The 12,759-nt window shown below is 38.3% G+C and overlaps 1 long non-coding RNA gene across 1 annotated transcript; it reads left to right on the forward strand.

Moving 5' to 3' along the window:
* The first annotated feature begins 3,367 nt into the window (after positions 1-3,367).
* Positions 3,368-5,233, forward strand: LOC130462476 (uncharacterized). Its single transcript, XR_008922717.1, has 3 exons — positions 3,368-3,675; positions 4,079-4,145; positions 5,108-5,233. It is a non-coding gene; the product is annotated as an uncharacterized lncRNA (long non-coding RNA).
* Positions 5,234-12,759: the final 7,526 nt, after the last annotated feature.

Consider the following 12,759-nt stretch of genomic DNA (forward strand, 5'->3'; position numbering starts at 1 on the left):
TTTCCTGATGTATTTCCTGAAGATATTCCAGATATGCCCCCGAATAGAGAGGTTGAGTTCACCATAGAGTTGATTCCAGGAACTGCACCAATTTCTAAAGCACCTTATCGTATGGCCCCTGCTGAGATGAAGGAATTGAAGGATCAGATAGAAGATTTATTGAATAAGGGATATATTAGGCCAAGCGTGTCACCATGGGGAGCCCCTGTGCTCTTCGTGAAGAAGAAGGATGGAAGCCTGAGGTTATGTATAGATTATAGGGAGCTAAATCAAGTCACGATCAAAAACAAGTATCCATTGCCTCGTATAGATGACCTTTTTGACCAGTTGAAGGGTGCTGGAACCTTCTCTAAGATTGACTTGAGATCTAGGTACCATCAGTTGAAAATTGCGGAAAAAAACGTGGCAAAGACTGCTTTTAGAACAAGGTATGGCCATTATGAGTTCACAGTTATGCCATTTGGGTTAACCAATGCCCCAGCCGTTTTTATGGACCTCATGAATCGTGTATTTAGACCCTACCTTGATCAATTTGTGGTAGTATTCATTGATGATATTTTGATATACTCTAAAACCCCTGAAGATCATGAACAACACCTGCGTGTGATTTTAGAGACCTTGAGAGAGAAAAGATTGTATGCAAAACTATCTAAGTGTGAATTCTGGAAGAAGGAAGTAGCTTTCCTAGGTCATATCATATCAAAAGAAGGAGTTTCTGTAGACCCCTCAAAGGTTCAAGCTGTAATGAGTTGGCCTAAACCAACTAATGTGACTGAGATTCGTAGCTTTTTGGGTTTAGCTGGTTATTACTGTATATTTGTGAAAGACTTTTCGAGAATTGCGAGACCCCTTACCAACCTTATGAAGAAAACTGTGAAGTTTCAATGGGATGATAAATGTGAAGAATCTTTTCAAGAGTTGAAAACAAGGTTAACCACAGCCCCGGTGCTGACATTGCCATCTGGAGATGAAGGATTTGATGTTTATAGTGATGCTTCAAAGAAAGGTTTAGGGTGTGTTCTTATGCAAAATGGTAAAGTTGTGGCTTATGCTTCTAGACAATTGAAACCGTTTAAGGAAAATTACCCTACTCATGACCTGGAGTTAGCTGCAGTCGTTTTTGCACTCAAGATATGGAGACACTATTTGTATGGGGTAACCTGCAAGATATTCACAGACCATAAAATCCTTAAGTATATTTTCACACAGAAAGAGCTGAATATGAGGCAAAGGAGATGGCTAGAACTTATCAAAGATTATGACCTTGAGATACAATACCATGAGGGAAAAGCCAATGTAGTGGCGGATGCGTTGAGCAGGAAATCCAGTCATTCAGTCAATTCTATGTGGGTACTCCCAGATAAGTTGTGTGAAGAATTCTCGAGGTTGAACTTGGAGGTTAAGGAGTATGGAGAGGTGGAATCTGAAATAAAACTTTATTCTATGACTATTACCCCTACCATATTTGAGAAGATTAGAAGTGGTCAACCTGATGATGTCAAGCTAAAAAGGGTGATATCTAAAATGGAGAACGGTGAAATAGGACCTTTTAAGATGCATGATGATGGTAGCATTCGCTATGAGGGTCGGTGGTGTGTTCCAATGAAGTGTGACGAAATAAAGAACCAGTTGATGAAAGAAGGACACTTCACGCCCTATTCGGTACACCCCGGAGGCGACAAGCTTTATAAGGATCTCAAGCAACACTTCTGGTGGCCTGGAATGAAGAGGGAAGTCGTTGAATTTGTCTCTAGATGTATGACATGCCAGAAGGTAAAACCTGAGAGAAGCAAACCTAAGGGATTACTTCAGCCATTAGATGTTCCAAAATGGAAGTGGGATTCGATATCTATGGATTTTGTGACTGCCTTACCTCTGACTAAAACCGGAAAGAACACTATTTGGGTCGTAGTAGATCGTTTGACCAAGACTGCTAGGTTCATTCCAATGAAAGATACATGGTCGATGGAGAAAATGGCAGCTGCGTATGTAAAGAATATTGTGAAGCACCATGGTGTACCTGAAAGCATTGTTTCTGATAGAGATGCAAGATTTCTTTCGAATTTTTGGGAGAAAGTACATTTGGCATTTGGAACGCAATTGAAGTATAGTACTGCATTTCACCCAGCAACAGACGGTCAGACTGAGAGAACCATTCAGACCTTAGAAGACATGCTTAGAGCCTGCGCCATCGATTTTAAAGGTTCGTGGGAAGAGCAATTGGACTTAGTAGAATTTTCCTATAATAATAGCCACCATGCAAGTATAGGAATGGCTCCTTATGAAGCTCTCTATGGAAAAAAATGTAGAAGCCCGTTATGTTGGAGTGATGTGACTGACCAAGTGGTGCTAGGCCCTGAGTATTTGCATGACACAGTTGAGAAAGTACGAATTATTCAAGAGAGGATGAAAGCGGCACAAGATAGACAGAAATCATATGCTGATCAGGATCGTCGCCAAGCTGTCTTTGAAGTAGGAGAAAAGGTGTTGTTGAAAGTTTCACCAACCAAAGGTGTTATGAGATTTGGTAAAAAGGGAAAACTTAGCCCGAGGTATATTGGCCCCTGTGAAGTATTAGAAAGAGTTGGAGAAGTTGCTTATAGACTCGCCATGCCAACCGAGTTGTCTAAGGTGCATGACGTTTTTCACATTTCACAACTCAACAGGTATATCCATGACCCGTCGCATGTGATTGAGCCAGAAATAGTAGAATTGGACGAGACGTTGACTTATGAGGAGAAACCCATAAAAATATTAGATGAGAAAGTGAGAAAAACAAGAAACAAGGAGGTGAAAATAGTAAAGGTCTTATGGTCGAACCATCAAACCGAAGAAGTTACTTGGGAAGCAGAAGATACCATGAGGCAGAGATACCCTGAATTATTCCCCCAGGTATTTATTTAGAGTTACAGGGACGTAACTCCCTTTAAGGAGGGTAGATTTTAGCATGTCCAAAATAAGTCGTAATTCACGACCTTACTTAATAGTATTGCTATTAGTACTATTACGGAAAATTAGGTATTTAAAATTGATTTAGGATTTATTTAAGATTCGAGGATGAATCATTCTTTAAGGGGGGTAGATTGTAATACCCCATATTTTACTAACATTTATAACCTTATACAAATAACATTAGTTTTTCTTTATAAAAATAAAATAAAATAAAGTCCTATCACTATTTGGATAGTCCTCACCATATCACAATTTACTCCTTACTAACCTCACGTGTTTATTTATTGTTTTTAAAATAAAAATGATTTTGAAACAACCTTATCATTTGCAACTTATTTTCGTATCAAGCTAAATTCAAGGGAGGATAGACTTCTCATCAAACCAACTCTAACTAATTTATCTAAGACTATCTTTCTAGAGCTTAACCGTGAAATCTTATCTCCGTAGAATCTCTAACTACTCAAATTGATAACCCTATTGTGTGTCTCCCCTATAAATATAGACATATACCTCATACCTCAAGCTTTTTGCAATCCCTCAAACACTCGTGAAAAACTAGAGAAAATAGAACGGCAATCGCCAAGGTTGGTTCCCATCTACTTTCGGCTTCACCGAGACACCATCAAACAACCTCGATCACCACTGCGAAGATAAACCCTTTACAGCCCTCACAACCCTCTACAACTACGGCCTTTCGGTTCCCAAAACCGCCAACTAACGAAGGTAAAATGGGTAGTTAAAAACTGATACTATCTCACGCTCAACTTCGAACAATACTCTGTTTTATATCGTAGCCATGGTTTTGAGCAATTTGGATTTCATCTTACGTTCTTTATTTTGTCCTATAATTTTGAATATCACTTGGCTAATTATTCTACTATATAAAAGTATTATATTTCTACTAATTAATGGCCTCTAATTTCTCTACGTATTAATGTTTATTTTCCCAAAAATCACCATTTTCTACAAAGAGTTTTTGTATTTGAATTTTGTGCACTAATTCAAATATATCATACGCATAGGATGAAAATAAGATGGCCATGTTTTATAAGAGTATCCACTAAGAACACTAAGAACATGATATTACCAACATCACTAATATTAGTTTATCTTATACATTCTCTAGAGTACGTAGAAGGCTGAAGGAAGGTTTACTAGTACTTGTGTGCGGTTGTGAGACTAAGCTTAATAAGGTAAGTTACTATGTTCATCGCCTTGTTAAATCCTGTGAAAACCCTGTTTTAATATGTGGATTATATGACGTACCTGGTTATGAATTTGGAACATAATTGTGTAATACTGGGAAACGGTCGTACATGTACGCATTATATTTGAGTAATGATCTAGTACCGACAAATACTTAAGCCATATGTACGTGCTTGCATGCCTTATGATGTATAATCATTGATCTCTTGTTGATTAGTTGGATTTCATTATATATATGTGGATTTGGAAGCTACGTGTACCACCTATGTAGATCTTACTAATAGGAAATTGTTGGGTGTGAATAAATGAGAGTTCTACACTATTTAAATGTTTAGTGATTGTATGGTGGGTCGCCAAATTTATAGGTGATGCGTGCAGTGAATTAAACCAAGTAATAACTCTAATTATATGCGGCCTATATGCTAAAATACATGGTTGTAAGCTATCTTCTTATATGGTTTGGATCACGAACTTAAAATATAATCATGTAAAGAGAAATATTCTTGGTTGGTAAGACATCTTAGGCAGGATCCCCTAAGGTGATGAACACATTGGTGGAACGACACAACGTGTCTTAATATTTTGTCGGAGCTAACTAGCACGACCTAGGCTTATTCTACTCCTTTGAGTTAAAAACACTCACTGGGGGGTGTGCACACTTAAGGACTAAGACCTACTTTGGTGGTTACACCCATTAGGGTGGTAGTCTCGAACTACATTTATGGTGGAATTATCTTGTTCTCTTACCTCTAAGTAATCAATTAACTATTAAATCATGGACTGTGTGCGTGTGCTTGCTATGTGCTATTTGTGCGTGAAACGTTTTAAAATAAAAAATTTTCCAAGGTAAGGAAAAAGGTTTTCGAAAATGTTTTACGGGGTGAAATAGTACTTACTCAATTTCCACTGATTTGTGGTTTCCTTTCTGTATATGTTTTTCAATTTACAGGTATGCGTGGCACGTCATGAGCGACCGTTTCACAACAACTAGTAGCAAGTTATTAATAACGTAGATCACCTAAAGACAATCAGTTGGGTTTTATTCAATTCAGTTTGTAACGATATTTTGGGTAGTTGGTTTAAGTTATTTAATTATGACAATGTTGGTTTATTTATAAAGGTTGGATTATTGATGGATAATATAGCCTTACATTTGGGTTGTAGCTCAAATGTGGCGGTAATACCCTTAATTCATTATTTTATGCTTCCGCTATAAGTTTTAAACAGGTATGGAAATTAGGGGTGTTACACCTACAGTGTCGGTTCATAGGCGACACATAAAGGGGGTACCTATAGAATCGCCCCCTCTGGAGTCGCCCGTGAAGCGACTCTATAGGTGGTTAAGAGGCGACTCCAAAAGGTGTTTTTGTAGTAGTGTCATTCAACTTAGAGATGATTGATCAATGCCAATCTTGTTTACTTGGCAAAATGACAAAGCGACCTTTCTCAAAGGTGGGAGAAAGAGCAAGCGAACTACTAGAGCTAATACATACAGACGTATGTGGGCCTATGAGTACGAAATCTAGAGGTGATTTCAGCTATTTCATAACATTTATAGACGATTTCAGTAGATACGACTATATTTACTTAATGAAACACAAGTCTGAATTGTTTGAGAAATTCCGAGAATTTCAAAATGAAGTAGAGAATCAACATGGCAAGAAAATCAAAGCTCTAAGATCAGATTGAGGAGGTGAATATCTTAGCAATGAGTTTTGATGACCATCTAAAAGAATGCGGTATTCTTTCTGAATTGACTGCTCCAGGGACACCTCAAGGGAATAGAGTGTCGGAACGGAGGAACATGACCTTACTTGATATGGCCTGGTCAATGATGGGTCAAGCCGAGCTTCCTTTACAATTTTGGGGACATGCATTGCAAACAGCAGTACTCACACTGAATCGTGCTCCGTCAAAAGCTGTTGAAAAGACTCCATATGAATTATGGACTGGGAAACTTCCAAGTTGTCTTTTCTAAAGATTTGGGGTTGCGAAGCATATGTCAAGTGATTAATTTCGGACAAGCTTGCACCAAAATCTGACAAATGTTTCTTCGTTGGTTATCCAAAAGAAACTAAGGGGTATTACTCCTACAACAAGTCAGAGAACAAAGTATTCGTAGCTCGTGACAATGTCTTTTTGGAAAGAAATCACATTTCTAAATTGACAAGTGGGAGAATAATAGACCTCGAAGAGATTCGAGACAAACAAAGAACCAATAACTCTTTAGAAGTAGTTAAAGGTGAAGAACCTCCAAGGCCTTCAGAAGAGCAAGTGGGAGTAGTTCCTCAAGACGTTGTTGCCCCTCATAGATCACATAGAACTAAGGTCCAGCTGTATAGATGGACAGGTGTCCTCTTGATTGAAAACTTAGAAGTTCTCGTATTAGATAGTAATGAACCTATGTCCTACAAGCAAGCTATGAAGCTCCCAAGCTCCTTAAAATGTTTAGAGGCCATGAAATCTGAAATAGACTCCATGTCTGAAAATCAAGTATGGGATCTTGTTGATTTGCCGGATGGGTTTACACCTATAGGAAGCAAATGGGTGTTCAAATTTAAGAAAGACAAAGATGGAATTGTAAATATACACAAGGCTAGATTGGTAGCAAAAGGTTACTGGCAAGTTCATGGCGTTGACTACGATGAAACCTTTTCTCCAGTCGCTATGCTTAAGTCTATTCGGATTATCCTTGCAATTACCGCGTTTCATGACTATGAAATATGGCAAATGGATGTCAAAAATGCCTTCTTGAATGGTGTTCTTGAAGAGACTGTGTTCATGACACAACCGGAGGGTTTTGTTGAACCAAAGAATCAAGGAAAGGTGTGCAAGCTTAAGAAATCCATTTATGGATTAAAGCAAGCATCGAGGATTTGGAATATACGATTTGATGAAGAAGTAAATGAATTTGGCTTCATCAAGAATCAGGACGAATCTTGTGTATACAAGAAAGTCAGTGGGAGTAAAATTGCATTCCTAGTCTTGTATGTTGACGATATACTGCTTATTGGAAACGACATTCATATGCTGTAGTCTGTGAAGACTTTGCTTGGAAAGTGTTTCTCAATGAAAGACTTAGGAGAGGCATAGTACATATTGGGAATCAAGATCTATAGGGATAGATCTAAGAGGATGATTGGATTAAGCCAAAGCACTTACATTGACAAAGTGCTAGCTAGGTTCAGTATGATGGAAGCCAAGAGGGGCCATCTACCTATGTCATATGGCATATATCTAAGCAAGACTCAGTGTCCCAAGACATCTGATGAGCGTAGAAAGATGAGTGGAATTCCATATACTTCGGCTATTGGATCTATTATGTATGCTATGATTTGTACAAGGCTGGATGTTTCCTTCGCACTCAGTGCAACGAGCAGGTACCAGTCAGACCCAGATAAGGCGCATTGGACTGCTGCCAAGAATATCCTAAAGTACCTGAAAAGGATAAAGGATCAATTTTTGGTCTATGGTGGTATAGATGAGTTGATTGTTAAAGGTTATACGGACGCAAGCTTTCAAACCGACAGAGATGATTTCAGATCACAGTTTGGTTTTGTGTTCTACCTTATTGGCGGAGCAGTAAGCTGGAAAAGTGCTAAGCAAATCACTATTGCAGATTCTACAACTGAAGCCGAGTACATTGCTGCCATAGAAGCAACAAAGGAAGCTGTTTGGATTCGAAAGTTCATCGAGGAACTTGGTGTTTTCCCCTCCATTAAAGGACCAATGGCTTTGTATTGCGACAATAGTGGAGCCATTGCCCAGGTAAAGGAGCCTATGAGCCACCAGGAGTCCAAGCACGTACTGCGGCGATTTCAAATACTTCGAGAAATCGTTGAACGAAAAGAAATCGAGATTCGCAAGGTTGGAACCGACGACAACGTCGCGGATCCATTGACTAAACCGTTGCCACAAGTGAAACACAACGCACATGTAGCAACCATGGGAATCAAGCATGTTGGAGAATTTCTTTGATTTTCTAAGTTTTATTTTGGAACATATGTTAGATCTATGTTTAAAACAATTGGTTTAACCATTTCATATTTATGAAATTCTTTATTTCATATTCATTTAATTTTGGTTTAGTATTAAATGAAAAGTCCAAGTGATTCAAAACATTCAAATGGGATGTCAAGATGGATTCTTTGACAAAGAAACACCCATAAGTGAACTTGAATATTAAAGTCGCAAAGGATCCCCAATCCAGGTCATTGAAAGGTTGGACGACCAATGACTAATGAAGATTAAATTCCAAGTAGCTTTATAGTTCAGTTTCTTGAACTAGATGGACATGTTATGTCAGAAATATTTTGCATAGATACTTATTGGATCTTGTATCGGATTGACCATGAGAACACTTTAAGAGATTAAAGTCATGTCATAAGTAGTTCTCATTAATGGTGATTAGAACCATTCCTCAAAACATGAGTAATTATGATTGCTCGTTTGAAGATTAGTTCTCTTTGATGCTCGCTAAACGTCGCACCGTAAAAGGAGACTATAAAAACAGTTATTTGGCGTACTATGAATCAAAGTGAGTGTTCATAGATTGCAAGACTAGATTGTCCTCCTATCTTTGATAGATATGGTGTTGTTGTGTAACAAGGCCTCTCGGAGAGTTAGATACTGTGAAAATGCATGGTCATGCTCAGAATAGTTAAGGCTTAACCTTCTGTAAAAGTTTAACAGTTGAACTCAGTAATCCAAGAAACACTTCTAGACCTAATAAGGATGGCTTGGATCTTACCTTATGTTCAGCAAGTAACACTAAGTGACAAAGGAATGTGAATGCACACTTGTCTGAATGACAAGTGGGAGACTGGAGGAAATATGTCCTTCACCCAATGTGAATTAGTCTAATACCAAAGGTTCAGATTAATTACGAATAATTAATTCAGTGAGATCAAGTGATCGGAACAGTTGGCTGGAGAATTACTTCCGATCAGTGAGTTCCAATCTATATTAGGATCACTTACTCTTGACCGAACCTATAAGGTCACACCATTGGCATTTAACAGGTCATCGGATTAAATGAATCGGAAATTCATTTAATAGCTTTTTGGGAATATAGTTTGGAAAACATAAATATACGATATGACGTTGGATGAGAATCGTATATCGTATTGCGTATATTCGTAAGCTAGGCGAAACGAATAATCGTATATGCACAACATTGGATCGTCAAAGTACTATACAATAAATAATCTCCGGAAGGCATTAGACGCAAATACGAGAAGACAACACTGCCGGCCCAACGAGTCAAGCACGCAAGAATGCAAGGCCCGTCGAGGCGCAGCAGCATGCCAACGCCAAGCAAGGCCCATGCACTCGGCTGGGCGCACGCGTGGACAAGCAGCAACAACAACGCACACGACAAGGCCCATGGCCCAGCTCGTGAGGCTCTGTGCTCGTAGGCTTGTGCGAGTAATGCTGGCTAGTTCTTGCCTTTGTGGCTTGGCCGGTTGGTGTTATAACCTTAGGGTTATAACACCAATCCACCTTATGTTTTTCCACACACTTTTTCCTAATCATTTTTAACCTAAACAAGAGAGAAAACTTAAAGTCTCTTTGTGCCTCCGTTACAAACTGTCTTTCCCAAATTAAAAGCAAATATCTAGAGTGACTTCTAAGCCATTGATCTCAAGACGGATCTGAACGTGTCGGTGAACCAAGTAGAGGAACGACATCTGGAGTTCTTGTTCATGTTCGTGACATGTTGAGTGTAGGAAAAACACGCTACAAACGTAAGTTTGCTTGATCTGTACTTTATACATGATTCCTGGCTTTGGGGTTGTTCCGCTATTATGGTATGTATTTAACTGTAAACCTATACACAATTTACTGGACATGACTCGAAGGTAGGTTCGACATAATTGTAATGCTAGAGGGCACTAGAGGTGTACCGAGAGTTAGAGGAGACGGTAAAAGGAGGAGGGATGGGTCCGTATCACTAGAATTTGTTGACGACGAAGGACGAGAAGACACTAAAGATATATACGGGAATACCGACTCGTGGAATTTCATATTCCGACTCACATAAACACGACCCGACTGTGGTTCATAACAACGATAACCCTTATAACCCGGAGCATACCCAATAAAAACACATTGAACTAACCTCGAAGTTAACTTTTTTAACGGTTTCGCAATAAAATTTGGAAAACACTCACAACCAAACACACGTAAAAACGAATAATCCGGTTGTTTTGAAAATAATTTTTGAAAAGGAGACGTACCTTGCAACACTGGGGTAGGCAACCGATTAGTTATATATGTTGTCGTATACGCATCATCAACCCACAATTGACCAGGAAGCTATGACTCAATGAGAATCGTTTGAGCTAGTTCGATTACATGTCGATGCTTTCGTTCAGCAACAGCATTTTGTTGTTGAGTGTCTGGGCAAGATTTTCTAAACGATATTCTACATTTTCAAAAATGATCAAGCAAAGGAGAATTATCAAATTCCCGACCCCATCACTTTGGTAATATTTAATTTTGCAATCAAATAAATTCTCAACTAATTTTTGAAAATCCATAAAGCGATCATGCACATCCGATTTTCGTTTTAAAGGATAAATCCAAGTATAGCGAGAATAATCATCCACAAAGCAAACATAATATTTAAAACCAAGATTTGACCAAATATTCGACTGCCATAAATCAGAATGAACTAATTGCAAAGGTTTATCAAAAGAGTGTATTACATCCTAGAAGGGTAGTCTATGAGACTTTCCTAAGCAACACGAAACAATCAAAAGTATGACTACTGGCGCAAACAATGGCCTTATTTTTCTTAATAGCACCTAATACTCTATCACCACAATGACCAAGACGAGGATGCCATGTAGGACCGAGAGTTGTGATTGACAAAAGTGCAACTGGCCTCCTAGGTGTATTGGTGAGGGTGCTGGGATAGACATTGCCTTGACTAGAAGATTTGAGAAGCCCCTCCCCCGATTGGTTGTCCTTTACAAAAACATGAGAACTATTAAAACTCACAATACAGTTGTTATCCTTAGCTAATTTTTGCACCAACGTTAGATTGAATTAATATTGGGACAATGATAAAAGTTGTTTAAAATCAAAGGACGATTGTATGAGTTTAATGTGACCTTGCCAACATGTTTAATCGAGATTTTAGTACCATTCGCTACTTCAACATGAACAGGACCAGTATAAATAGATTTTTCAGATAACATACCTTGGTCGTTAGTCATGTGAGAAGATGCTTCGGAATCAGGAAACCAAGTGGTTTCATTATGCTCTCCTGTGGGAAGACTAGCAAGAGCGGCATTTGAAGTCGAGGGTAACGAGAAGGGCAAGAAATTGCGGAATGACCTGGATGGAAAAAAATTTGACAGACTATGTTTGTGGGACTAGGACCAAACACACCCTCAACGTTAGAGTTCCCTGCAAACGAATTGTTAGTATCGCAGGAAACAAGAGCAACAATATCACTATTAGATGACAAAACAGAATTACATAAAGTTGTACCTCCTGAACTTTGTGTTTGGGCTTGTGTTTAGTTTTGGTTTGCACCCCCACCACGTCCTTTTCCATGACCACCACGGCCTTTACCATGACCTTTACCACCTCCACGACCCCCATTATTGTTCCGGGATCCTTTAAAATTTCTCCATGTAGTAGACTTCGAAGATTGAGTCTCGGACTTTGTCAAGACTGTATGAGTACTTGCCATGAACGCCTGATGGGTTGCAAAACCCTGTTCCTAGCCTAACGTCCTTTAACAATCCGTGCTTGACTCGTTAGTGCCCTACTAACCTCTTCAAAGGTCAAACGAACAGTAAAATGGATAAATTGTGTCGTCAATGCGTCATAATCTCTATCGAGACCCATCATAGTGCGTAGAATTAAATCATGGGTAGAAACAGGAGCATTAATTGCAGCAAGGGAATCAACAATAATTTTTATGTCACGTAAATAAGATTCCATCGCTTGTGATTCTTGCTTAGCAACATTCTGCAACATACTTTTCAACTCCATAGAACGAGCCATACTATCATTCATAAAACGAGATTGTAATCTCTCCCACACCAATGCAGAAAACTTAACCTCATATGTATCAACAAGTATATCTCTAGACCCAGTAGCAAATAACCATGAACGAACATTTTGATCAATTCTTAACCAATGATAATAATCTGGATTCACGATTTCTCTCTCTCTCTCTCTCTCTATGTATATATATATATATATATATATTTTACACTCTCCATGTTCTAAATTTGTTCAACCATGTTCAAAATTTTCAAGCTCATGTTCTAAATTTATTCAACCATGTTCTAAATTTATTCAACCATGTTCTAAATTTTCAAGTTCATGTTCTAAATTTATCTAACCATGTTCTAAATTTATTCAACGATGTTCTAAATTTGTTCAACCATGTTCTAAATTTATTCAAGTATGTTTTAATTTTAGTCAACTATGTTCTAAATTTTTAAGCACGTGTTCTAAATTAATTCAAGCATGTTCTAAAATTATTCAACCATGTTCTAAATTTTCAAGCTCATGTTCTAAATTTATTCAACGATGTTCTAAATTTGTTCAACCATGTTCTAAATTTTTTCAAGTATG

This window comes from Spinacia oleracea, chromosome 6, assembly GCF_020520425.1.
Source record: "Spinacia oleracea cultivar Varoflay chromosome 6, BTI_SOV_V1, whole genome shotgun sequence".
Taxonomy (NCBI): domain Eukaryota; kingdom Viridiplantae; phylum Streptophyta; class Magnoliopsida; order Caryophyllales; family Amaranthaceae; genus Spinacia; species Spinacia oleracea.